At 41.3% G+C, this 13,424-nt stretch overlaps 1 long non-coding RNA gene and 1 pseudogene across 3 annotated transcripts in view; one reads left to right on the top strand and one right to left on the bottom strand.

Moving 5' to 3' along the window:
- Positions 1 to 13,424, bottom strand: part of LOC309846388 — a 28,881-nt gene that overhangs the window by 8,609 nt on the left and 6,848 nt on the right. Inside the window, exon 4 of one of the 2 annotated variants that reach the window (XR_014301890.1) lies at positions 803 to 1,016. The exons of the other annotated variant lie outside the window; for it this stretch is intronic. This is a non-coding gene — a long non-coding RNA (uncharacterized lncRNA). Of the gene's footprint in view, positions 1 to 802; positions 1,017 to 13,424 lie in introns of those variants that run through there. 2 annotated transcript variants of the gene reach the window in all.
- LOC309847201 (spermatogenesis-associated protein 31D1-like) lies at positions 9,808 to 13,348 on the top strand (annotated as a pseudogene). The gene is made up of 2 exons (XR_014316558.1): positions 9,808 to 10,401; positions 10,628 to 13,348. The product of XR_014316558.1 is annotated as a spermatogenesis-associated protein 31D1-like (transcript).

The following is a 13,424-nucleotide window of genomic DNA, read 5'->3' on the forward strand; positions in this document are numbered from 1 at the left end:
CTTCCTGGAAGTAACAGACAGCTCAGAAACCAGGACACACAGCCCCAGAAAGTTGTGGCATTTAAGGAGCAGCTACCACATCAGAGGTATCCCCTCTCCATTCCCCTCAGGGAGCCTGCGCCCCACCCAAAGGCCATTTGTGGGCATCAAGCTATGCAGTGGCCTCCAGCTACTCTCAAGATTCCTGAAGGCACTGTGTGCAGAGATGTGTGTCTACTATTTATTTAGACAGAAAACCCTTCTCCAGAATTTCCAGTGAGAGGGTTTTTTTTTGGGGGGGGGAGGGGGATTTCCTACCCCAAAATAATGGCTTGTGAGGAAGAAATATTTCTCTAATAACATGTTGTCTGTTCTGTGTACTGTCTTGGGAGCATGGGTTTGGGTAAATCAGTTCAGCTATTACTGATTGCATCCTTCAGCTTCTAAAAGGTGACCAATCTCCTGGACCTCTTGAGAAATATGTATCATGTGCCCCCGAAAGCCCCCAAAAGCCCATTCCCTCTCTGATGAAGCCTGTCCCATGGCTTAGCCTTACTGAAAACGTATAGTAGCTCACACCTCTCCCCTCATTGAATGTTTTACACCCTTACAGCAAGTCTTCTATATCTGAGGAAGATTAAAGACAGAAATAGTTTTCAGAAAATAATGATTAAGCCACTGTTGTTTCTTCACAGTTATTGTGTTACAATAGCTTAATCATTATTTAGAAGTCAGTGATCAGAGTTTCCCACAAGTGAGTGAACTCTGAATGGGAGTGTTTTCAGGGGGTGGAGTGTTGTTTGGGTTGATCTTGGGCTGGTTGGGGTAGCATCAAAGAATACCCTAGATGCTGCTGAAGAATCTGTCCTTTAAGTCATGTTAAACTTGACATTGAGCTTTCCTACTGGAAGTGCTTCCCTTCCCTGGGTGTTTCTTCAGGCTGCTGGACTGAAGATGTTTTTTTGAACAAAAGCATCACTTAGCTGTTAGTGGTAGGAATGTTGACAAGGCAGCTACCACCTTCCAGGATAAGACACCTTTGAAGAGGTAGAACAGAAGTTGATGTCTAATCATCCACTTCTCAGGACCCTGTCCCACTCCTCTCCTTCCTCAGTCTGATCCAGGCACCACCACTTTGAGGCAGACTGGAATCTGGCACAGCCTACCGATGCCTTATACCAAAAAGGCATGGCTCTGTTCCTTGAGTATGTAAGCAATACCTGCAGGCTGTCAGGCAAGGCATCCCCTTTGGGGGAAGGTGATCTTGGTGCCTGCCTTATATCCACACTTGATGACATTATATAAGATACGGCCTTTACTATGGCTAGGATGGCGGTATGCCACCTTCAATATTCACGGCCTTAGTAGAGCCACGGTAGCTCTTCCCCAGAACAAGTGCAATTTAAGAACCAGAGGTGAGTTCTAGATTGTGTGCCAGGATACAGATATTTGGGGGCTTATCATGGAACTCCATGGAATGCTTTTTTTGGGGGGAGGTGAGGGGGGCCATGATGGCACACATTCCCACACTTAAAACAGGGCTCTGGAGGGAAGGCAACCACACCTCAGACTGGGACTCAAAATGGGGTGAGTGTGCTAGAGAACATCCGAGGTAATCTTCTGGACAGTCTCAGGATGCTCAGTGCTAAAACAAAAAACCAGGTGTCCATGACCTCGCTCACTTACCACACTTGTAGCTTCTTGTCCAGGTTATCATTGACCCTACACTATCTGAATGTTGGGGTCTCAGAAAGAATGCAGATTTGATGCGGTGGAGGCCCTGAGGGGGACAATAGGTGGGATGGGGCCCCGGCCAAGGAACCTGGAGAGGTGAAGAAGGGGTGCAGGAGGCTCTAAATCTATGCGTACAGACCAGCCAGTAACGCAGCTTGCCGGTTCCTACATAATCTCATTTTAGAGTCCATTATGGCCAATCCAGTGCACTTCTTGCCACCCTGTAGAGCTCATTACTGGGAATATTTCTGGCATCAGAATCCTATAGTTTGACATTCTGTCCCTCTGCCTCATGCCCCTGTCCTTCCAGCTTCTATGTCCCTGTTAATTTTTCTACTCTACCTCATCCACTTTCCACTTCTTGCCTATCCCGCAAGGCCTTGTTCTTCCTTTCCTCACTGATGGATTGTTAGGTAACCAACATGTAAAAAGCACCAGTCCAGCAAAGGAAACAGAGTCCAATGTACTGTAACAGCGTAATCTGGTGACATGTGGTAGCCACAGTTGTGATGAGCACAGCAGAGCATAGAGTTGCATACCTGACACTAATGTGATATTGCATCAGCCATTCTTCAGTTAAAAAACAAAACAAAACAAAACAAAACAGGCTCTAGTACAAGTGAATGACCCCATCTAATCCCCTTCAGTCCTTCCTGTGTGGCAAAATCTTGTCTCTCTGCCTTTTTTAGAAATGCCTTTCTGTATGTAACTGATTATTGTTGGATTAAATCTCCCATGTCAAAACTGAGTCTACTCACAACAGAGTCGACTGATGCCACATGAAATTCAGCCCCAGCACTACCTGGAAATCATTCATTCATTCCACATATATTTATCCAAGACTTATTAACTTGAACAAAATAAATGGAGTTAGGTCACTATTTCCTTAGTACATTCTCTCCTCAGTGTACTCAGATCTAATTTATTTTATTTGACAGAGAGCAGGGGCACAATCAGAGGGAGTGACAGAGGTAGAGGGAGAAGCAGGCTTCCTACCAAGCAGGAGCAGGACTCAATTCCAGGACACCTGGGTCATCACCGGAATCGAAGGCAGATTCTTAACCGACTGAGACACCCTGGTGGCCCTCAGATCTATTTCAAATTTCCTTTACTTTCCTCAAACTTAGGCCATCTTCACTTGCCCAGCGGATGTGCTGGGTCAGAGCTCACAGAAGAGCAAGAAAGTAGTGATCGAGCCTCTCACAAAACAAAACAAACCCAAATCCTTTCAAAAAAGTCTCCCCATTCTTCTTTTTCCTCTTCCTTCCTGTTATACGGAAAGAGGTTTCCTTCCCAATCTCAAAGGAAATATACTTTCTGAGATGCCTTTATTCAGAGAGCTAACTTCTGGTCTTGATGGACTGATCCACCCTTGCCAGGTCTCCTTCTGACCCCTCCTCCCTCTCCCTTTGAGGCACCCAAAATCTTTGTTTTTTATTTAATGGTTTTAATACATATATTTTTTTCTTTTAATGGCTTATACTACAGAAACATGTCCAAGAGCACATATAACAACATGACTTCGCACATATCTGCCACCCAACTTGTACTGTTATCATTGGGCGGGTGTGATACACTGTGACTAAAGTGCAAAAGCCCCTTTAAAACACCTTGCCTAGGGAAGCAAGGGCAAAAACGAACTATTGGGATTTCATCAAGATCAAAAGCTTTTGCACAGCAAAGGAAACAGTTAACAAAATCAAAAGACAACTGACAGAATGGGAGAAGATATTTGCAAACGACATATCAGATAAAGGACTAGTATCCAAAATCTATAAAGAACTTAGCAAACTCAACACCCAAAGAACAAATAATCCAATCAAGAAATGGGCAGAGGACATGAACAGACATTTCTGCAAAGAAGACATCCAGATGGCCAACAGACACATGAAAAAGTGCTCCATATCACTCGGCATCAGGGAAATACAAATCAAAACCACAATGAGATGTCACCTCACACCAGTCAGAATGACTAAAATCAACAAGTCAGGAAATGACAGATGCTGGCGAGCATGAGAAGAAAGGGGAACCCTCCTACACTGTCGGTAGGAATGCAAGCTGGTGCAGCCACTCTGGAAAACAGCATGGAGGTTCCTCAGAATGTTGAAAATAGAACTGCCCTATGAGCCAGCAATTGCACTACTGGGTATTTACCCTAAAGATACAAACGTAGTGATCCAAAGGGGCACGTGCACCCGAATGTTTATAGCAGCAATGTCCACAATAGCCAAACTATGGAAAGAACCTAGATGTCCATCAACAGATGAATGGATCAAGAAGATGCGGTATATATACACAATGGAATACTAAGCAGCCATCAAAAGAAATGAAATCTTGCCATTTGCGACAATATGGATGGAACTAGAACGTATCATGCTTAGCGAAATAAGTCAAACAGAGAAAGACAACTATCATATGATCTCCCTGATATGCGGAAGTGGTGATGCAACATGGGGGCTTAAGTGGGTAGGAGAAGAATCAATGAAACAAGATGGGATTAGGAGGGAGACAAACCATAAGTGACTCTTAATCTTACAAAACAAACTGAGGGTTGCTGAGGGGAGGGTGGTTGGGAGAAGGGGCGGTGGGGTTATGGACATTGGGGAGGGTATGTGCTTTGGTGAGTGCTGATTCACAGACCTGTAACCCTGGGGATAAAAATACATGTTTATAAAAAATAAAAAATTAAAAAAAATCACCTTGCCTTCCATCTCTGAGACATATGCTATGCGTCCACGTCGAAGCCCTCAAATTTCTTTGATATTTATCACCTGTGCTACACACTTATTCACAACAGATGTATGGAACTTGGTGTTAAAAAGGCCCTGGGCTTTAGAGGCTTTGGCAATCAGTTCTGCTCTGCCTTATAGTAAACGCTGAGGAGCCATCTGAGTGAATTCCTCAACCCCACAGAAGAAGTAATCTTACAGAGCAAATTAAGGGCAGAATTTCACTGTCCCTTAATCACTCGGTAACTGTAATATGTAAAAAGCATAGAAGAACACTTTATATGTTGTTAAAGGCTTGACATTGTGTGCTTTCAAATATTTAGAAGAAAAATTTGTCATGTTACTGTTTAAATAAGCTACTGTGTATCACCTTAAATGAAATAGACCAAACACTCCCCTCTTTCCAAAATTCCATTAAGAGTTAAAGATTAGATGAAAACGGCTCAATATCATTAACCATCAGGAAAATGCAAATCAAAATCAATATTTACCAAAACTTCACACCTACAACGCTGGCTAAAATCAAAAGAATACAAATGTTGGTGGGAATGTGGAGAAATTAGAACCCCCATGCAATGTTGGTGGGGATGAAAAATGGTGCAGCCAATTTGGAAACAATGTGGCAGTTGATCAAAAAGTTCAACATAGAGTTAACATAAGACCCAGCAATTCCACTTCTCGGTATATACTCCCCAGAAATGAAAACATGGGTCTACACAAAAACTTGTAAACAAATGTTTATAGCTATCTTATTTATAAGGTCAAAAGATGGAAACAGTTCAAACATCCATCAACTGAGAAATGGGTGAATTAAAGATAACATATTCCTATGATACAATATTTTGGGGAATAAAAAAGACCAAGCCATGCCACTACAGGGATGAACCTTGAAAACATGTTAAATTAAAGAAGCCATTCACTAATGGTCACATATGACTCTATTCACATGAGGTGTCCAGAATAGTAAAATCTACAACACAGAAAATAGAGTCATCTTAGAGCTTGAGGGAGGAGAGAAAGGAGAATGATAGCAAAAGTTTGCAGATTTGTTTCTTTTAAGTCATGACAATGTTTTAAAATTGACAGTGGTGATGCCTGTACTGAAAATTAAGGAATTATACGTGTTAATGGGTAAATTGTATGGTATGTGAACTGTATTTCAGTAAGGCTGTTAAAACAAGTAAAGGATTTAAAAATAAGTGCTTAAGGATGACAAGAAGGGGAGCATAAAGAACAAAAGCTGTCAACACATTTTTAGAAAATGGAAATCTGGTGGAGGAGTGGAAACTGACTCACAGAGCTAACAAAGTGCTGGCAAATCGTTCACAGTGCAAAACCTAGAAGACACGCAACCTGGTGGCACTAGAGAAAGAAAGAGATTAGGGATTCCATGTTAGTAAAGATGTTGAATTATTGTTCTTTGTTGTTTGTTTTATATTGCATATAATTTCTAAAATAATTTTTTTTGAGTGGGGGTGCCCTTTGCCAGTTTTGTAAAACCTTTTTGAAATGTTAGCATGTTTCAAATGTGTAGAGAGGATCCCAGGTTTCTTGCATTGGACAGAACTTGAGACAACTGTTTTAAAGTTAGCATTGCACACACCTGATGGTCTGAAAACATACTGTGTGTGATTTCTATTTTATATTTGTTAAGGTGTGTTTTGTGTCCTTGAATATGGTCCATCTTAGTGAACGTTCCATGTGAGCTTTAGAAGTATGTGTATTCTGCGGTTGGATGAGGTATTCTATAAATGTCAATTAGAGCAAGTTGATTGAGGATGTTGTTTGGGGCAACTATATCTTTACTGGTTTTCTGCCTTCTGAATCTGCCCATTTCTGATAAGGACTGTTGAAATTTCCAAGAATAACAGTGGATTCATCCATTTTTTCTTGCAATTATAGTGGTTTTTGCCTCACAGATTTTGACACTATGTTTTACATGTGTACCTGTTAAGGAGTGTTCTGTCTTCTTGGAGAATTGACCCCTTTGTTGTTATGTAACGCTCTTCTTTACCTATGATAATTTTCCTGTTGTGAAGTTTGCTTTGTCCAAAATAATAGAGTTACTTCTATTTTCTTTTCATTAGTGTTAGCATGGTACATTTTTCTCTGTCTCTCTTTTTTTAATCTATCTGTATCTTTATATTTAAAGTGAGTATTTCATAGGTCTTCAATTGGGTCTTGTTTTTTTATGTGCTGTGACAGTCTCCTCTTTTAATTGGTGAATTTAGACCACTTCCATTTAGTGATTTTTAAATATAGTTAGATTAATATCTCTACCTTGTCCGTTCTATTTGTTATTCATTATGCCTATCCTTCCCCTCTTTTTCTGTTTTCTTTTCTGGTTTTAAAAAAAGCATTATATATAATTCTATTTTCTTACTTTGTTAGTCTATCAATTATTCTGTTTAAAAATATTTTAGTGTTTGTTCTAGAGTTCATAATATATATTAACAAGTACTCTAAATTCCCTTTCATGTAATGTTATAACACTTCATAGATAGTGCAGGAGTGTCCAATTCCTCCTGTCCCTTGTACCACTGATGTCATTCATTTCACTTATCCATGTACTATAATCACTGAACACATTATCATTATTGTTATTATTAGGTCAACTGAGAATAAGATGAATGAATGTTTTATTTGACCCTCATTCATTCCTTCTCTTCCTTTACTTTATGTATATCTGAGTTATTTTCCTTCTCACCAAAGAACTACTTTTAACATTTACATAGGGCAGGACTGTTGCTGATGAATTCCCTGTTTTTATTTGTCTAAGTTATTATTTCTGTTTTACTTTTGCAGGATAATATCACTAGATATGAAATTTTGGATTGGTGGTTTTTTCTTTCAACAGTAAACATTCTAATCTCTTACTTTCATGGCTTATGATAATAGGTCATAATTCTTGGTTTTTTCCTCTAAGGTAGGGTTTCTATTTCCCTCTGGATTCCTTTGAAATTTTACCTTTTGTTTTCCTATCACTTGAATATGATATGTCCAGGTATAGACTTTTAAAATATTTCCCTACTTGATGTACTCTGAACTTCCACAATGTATCGCTAACCTTTTATTAATTTTGGAAACTCCTTGGCCATTATTACTTCAAGCATTTTTTTCTGTTCTTTCTTCTTCTGGTATTCTAATTATATATCTGTTGTACATTTTGAAACACAGTTCTTGGATATTCTAGATTTTAGCACTAAGAAAATTCTTTTTCTCTTTGTATTTCAGTTTGGAATGTTTCTACTGACATATATGCAAACTCACATATTCTTTCCTTGCTTGTATGGACCTACCGATGAGTCAATCAAAGTCATTTTTCATTTGCCATACTGCTTTTGTTTTCTAACATTTCCTTTTGATTCTTTCATAGAATTCCCTCTCTTGGCTTCCTCTGTTTTTGTATGTTTTCTACCTTTTCCACTAGAGACCTTAACATAATAATCATGGTTATTTTAGATTCCATGTATGAGAACTCTGAAATTTGTCATATCTGAATGTGTGCCTGATGCTTGGTTTGTCTGACAAGTTTGCTTTTTCTTGCCTTTAGCATGCCTTGTAAGGTTTCTTTGAAAGCCAAACATGATGTATTGGGTAATCAGAACTGAAATAAAGAGACCTTTAATGTGAAGTCTTATGTTAGTCGGGTTAGGTGTTGGGGTATGTTTAATATTTACTGTAACTATGCATATCAGGGGCTGCAATTTCCTTTAGTGTCCTTGTTTTTGTCTCTCCTAGTGTCTTTAGGTTTCCCTAAATTTCCCTAAATAGAAACTATACCTTGCAGCTCTGTTTAGCTCTGATCCTGTTCCTATACCAGAGCCATTAATACTGTAGCAAGGTGTCAAGGGAGGGGATATGATTAATCATTCATCTTTTAATGGGCTTATGTCCCTGGATTATGATGGTCACTAGTGTTTAAAGGTTTTTGTTTTTTTTTGTTGTTGTTCCACTTTATCAATAAGAAAGGAAGCCTAGAGGGGGCTGCTATCGTTGGGTAATTTACCTTCTTCCATGGGGCATACGCTCTGGTAGGATTTTCCCAGTGAGTAGGTTTGTGTTACGGAAAACCCTCTGGGAATATTTCATGATGTTTTCAAAATGGGTTACCTTTCTCTTTCTCTCCAACACTACATTCCTCTGCCAGAAACTTGAGCTTTTTTTTTTTTTTTTTTTTTTTTTTTTTTTTTTTTTTTTTTTTGGTAGCTCTACTGTGAGAACTAGTTTGGGTTCCTGGTAATATCACCTATAAATAAATGGGGGTCCCCCCGTAGATTGTGACCCCAGGAGTTTCTCACTCTCATGCTAGCCCATATGCATCCTTCAGCAATTTGTCCAAGTGTCTGTTTAAGTGTTCATACCAGGAGAGCAGTGTTGAGCCTCCAGTGCTTCTGTTTCAGGTAAGTGAATCTTAGGTATGATTTTCTGCACTGACACTCTCAGAAGATTTGAGGTAATGGTTTGCCACTATGGTTCCAAGAAATGTCATTGATTTTTAGTCTGTTCAGCATTTTGCTTCTTTCACAGACTGAAGTGATGACTCCCAGGCTTTTTAAAATGTTAGATCTGGAACCAGAAGTTGCCCTTCAGAGAATGACTCTTTATTTTCCTGTTCCTCTTCCCGCATTTCTAAATGAGTTTGGTAGGGTCAGAGAAACACCTAAAATGAGAAGTCTAAGGAAAGAACAGACATAAACTCCTCTAGGAAAGGAGATCTGACAGGGTGAAGGATTAAGCACGCACTAAGAATTCCACGTGAAACACATGGTCTATTAGGGTATGGTTTTGGCTCTTGGGTAAAATCCCAAACACAATGATTCTGCAGTTCTGGATTGGGTTATTTGGAGAGTATGAGGTCTGTGTAAGAAAACAAATTTTCCCGGGTCTTGATCATAAGTCACATTCCCATGACAAGCAAGCCTGCCTTCACGTTGGGATGATCAGAACAGTGCTGAGCCTCTGAGAAGAGACTTGGGTCTGAGGTATAGCCTACAATACAGGGTCTACCTCAGGGAGCACATATGTGACTGTCAGGCTTCAGTTTTTTATGTCCTCATTGAACAAAGAACTTCTGAGTGAGAATATCAAGTGTGGACCCCCCAGACAAAATCCTCCTTTGTTTTTCAAAATAAAACCTTAAAAATTGAGAAAAGCAAGGAACACAAAGTTCTATAAATTAAAATACAGTCCTTGTGTTCTTGGATAAAGAATGTTTCCATTTCTGAGAGAAGAGTGAATGATGGGTCCCCACTCCTCATTCTTTTCTTTTCGTTCTAGTGTCAGGGCAGAGCCAAGAGGAGGAAATGTGGGACTCTAAAAGGTAAGATTCTGCCTATTCCACCTGAGCTCTCCAAGGCTGACCCTTCCTGTCCTTTCCATGAGGGCTCAGTCCATGATCTCTGAGGATGCCAGCTCCTAGATACATTCCCTTTCAGAAAACAGAGGCCTCAGAGGAGAGGATCATGGAAACACAGTCAGAATGCAAAACCCTTCTCAGTTTCCATGCTCTGACCATTACTGAGCAAGAAGTAGTGATGGATCTGGGCAATGGGTGCTGTCCAATATGTAGCCTTGTGAGACATTAAGAGTCAGAACTTCTGAGACTTTGTGAAAGACCTGTGATGTCATGGATACTTGAATTCTTCTTTGAGGTAATCATTGACTGATGTCCCACATAGGGCGGTTTTCAGTATCACATAGGATAGATAATACACACAAAAGCCCATTGTGAATGATAAAATAATGTAAGTCTTATGATCATTGATCATGTGACCTTATATCCTAATACATGGTACTCTCCAAGTCCAGTCTACCAAGGATATCTTTAAAGGACACTCTATTCAGCCTTCTATTAGATCTCTCTCTTCTATCTTCATTATTTTCCTGGTTTCCCAGGGTGGAGAACTTGCCAGAGAGAAGTTGGGGAGGCAAGAAAGGTGCTTCCTCTTCTGTAAAGGTGAGTAAACATTACCTTCTTTCCTGAACCGCTCTTTTAAGCAGAGTCTATGTATTTCTAGAGCCTTAGGGAAGCCTCAAATTGACATAGGATGGAAAATTCTAAGGGTTAGAATTTGAAGGCTTGGGGATGTTGGTGGGTGGGGGGCTACCTTTGCCAGACCAGCCATGGTCACCTATGTTTGTTCTGGTCCTGGTTGCAACTTTGTATGTCCTATCTCCCATAGCCCCCTAGGCTGGCGTCATGATACCATCCACTTTCATCAACTATTATGTCCAGACCCCTTCTGTGAGGAGTCTAACAGCACAACTGCTGGGGTGAATCAGTTGCTGTTCCAGAGGCCCTGGAATATGCTACTCCCTCTGTGATCCCCTTGGTTTCTATAACTTCTGTGACTCACTCATCATTCACTTTGTCTCCTGACTTCTCTGCAGTTGCTCCAGGAGACCTAATACCAGCCTCGTTGCCTGAGCCTTCCCCCCAATACCCTCTATCTTCTCACCTAACCCAGTGACCCCCTTAGCTGACTTTTTCTTACCCTCACCCTTAGGTACTCCCTGCCACTAGAGCCAAACACCTAGGATTCTTAATTCCTAGGGAACCATTCCATACCTCCACCCCCTGCCTTTCCTCCTTTCCTACCATATGATGTTCAGACAACAAGAGGCCACTTTACCTCTGAATACCCTCTCCACTCTTGACCCCACCATTTCACAAGATAACAACCTCTTACCACATCTGTCTCATATAAGGAAACCCACTGATTCATTTGCTTGTTATCAGGCATCTGTTTCACCACTGCCAGACTGCCCTTTAACTGTGACTCAATCTAAATCAATTTCCATCTCATTTAAACATATTCCTGAGAATTCATCTCCAGATGGTCCTCGTGGGATATCTCCTTGTGTCCCAACAATCAGAGGTAGTGAGTGTTCAAACCCATCGAGTTCCAAATTCACTTATTGGCAGGCCTATGGCAAGAACATGTTCCTCCCCGCATTATCACAATCCGATGTTCACCAAGAGCAAGTCTACCTCCGCCAACCGGAAACCTGTTTCAGGAGAGAGACTGCTACTAAACACAAGGAGGCCAGTGGAATTTCTTTCCCTGGTCTTAACTTCCAGGCCCTATTGGAGAGACAAATGGAGAAGAGGATGGCTTTCCAGATTTTAGAGAAGAAAGTAAAAGAGGAGGGGCCATTTTCCAAACAATTGTGGTCAGAGTACCAATGGACATCTTTAGGGAATGTTTTGCATCTGATTGATGTACAGGTCACCATAGCCTCCAAAAGTGGCTGGAACACTGAAGCAAAACCAGAGCAGCTCTCTATTTATCAACAGCTCCTCTATGTCAAGGCTTTGGCAGAAAACTTGCATCAGATTTATAGCCAGCTCTTCTGGCGTCTTCCTTCTTTGCACAGTGAGTCCTTAGTAGTCACTCTCCTGATTTCTAGTAGTATTTCCCCACTAGAGTCTCACTTTGTCTTATTCAAAGGAATTCATAATACCTCTGCTATCAAAATACAAGCATCTCCTCCACCACTTCCTCATTCCCAACCATTTCCTCTCCCCATTGTACACCCCCAATCCTTGCGTCAAACCCTGTCCCCATCCCAACCTCTACCTTTCACTAAGGTGAACACCCATGCCCATTTTCAATCCTACCTCCCGATCATACCACCTTCTTCATCCCTAATTAGAGACCGTGGAGGGTCTTTCCATAGATCCAAGAATGAATCAGACTCTCCTATCTTGACTGAAAATCAACACCTGGGATGGCATGTGTTGCAGAAGCAATAGGAAAGGTTGTGGGCTTTAGTTCCTGTGTTTCAGAAATCTGAAGAAACCATTTGTCCTCGAGCTCCCAACCTTCCACTGGTTAGCCGGACGTCCCATGCCTATGTACCCATCTCCATCCTTCCTGGCCATTTTCATATCTTCTGTGAACCCCAGGAGACACTGGAGTTACATAGCCCAAGGAAGGTAATCCCACGCTGGTGCCTCCATGACTGCAGAAATCTAGACTCCCTAGCAGTGATGGAGCCTCAGCATACATTATCAGAACTCTCCTAGCAAAAAGGCAGGCATGTTCACTTACAATTCTCTGAGTTTCAGGCCCATAGTAACCAGGATCTAGCAAAGACTGAATTGAGTCTCCCCGGAAGTTTCCACGAGAGGGTCCAAACAGTGTTCCAGCTAAGAAAAGATAGGAGGAGGAATCTTGGGTATATCCTAGAGAAGAGTCCAGAAGACAGCCCACAGAGGATCTTAGAATGCCACCTAGTGAAGGGTCTGAGGGCTGCCTTGGAGACAACAAGGAACTGTGTGTGTCATTCAAGGAATCACTCGGGGAATGAAATATTGAATGTCTCAAGGAAGGACACAGACCAGAATCAAATGAAAAGTATTCTTAGTTTACATATGAGCAAGAAGTTTTGGCAGATCACTGCGGGTAGGATTCCTATAGGTGTGTGTTATTCATGGCTTGCTGATGACAATACATTGCCTTTCTCTGGGAGTTCCCATACTGCTCCAGAAAACACAGATGCTAAAGACAATGGTCGGTAGGGTTTACTGGCAGAGCACCACTCTAGAGCATTCTTTTCTTGGTCCCAGTACTCGACAGGTGCTAGAGGCCCATATTATTAGATTTTGCATGAGTGAGAGGTGGGGTCTACCCCTCAGGGTTCTTGAATCCATAAAATTCTATAAGTTGAGAGAATCCAAAACATGGCCTCTTCCCCAATTTGACTTTCCCTCCTCAGCCATGCATATTTCTGGGGTGGATTCCAAAGCTGAGATTTTTAAACACCTTGAGGGTAGCTCTAAACCTATTTTCAGAAACAGGGTGAGAACAACAAGTCAGTCCCCACTGCGGATCATCCTCTCCTCACTATGTCATCTGTGGGCAATGATGGACGGGGGACCTGAAGGCATCACACTCTGACACTGACCATAAGACTGCAGAGGGTATCCAGATAGCTGAGTCAGGCAGCCAGACTTTTCAGGCCTTTACACACAGC

The sequence above is a fragment of the Mustela nivalis genome (assembly GCF_964662115.1).
Source record: "Mustela nivalis genome assembly, chromosome: 13".
Classification (NCBI taxonomy): Eukaryota; Metazoa; Chordata; class Mammalia; order Carnivora; family Mustelidae; genus Mustela; species Mustela nivalis.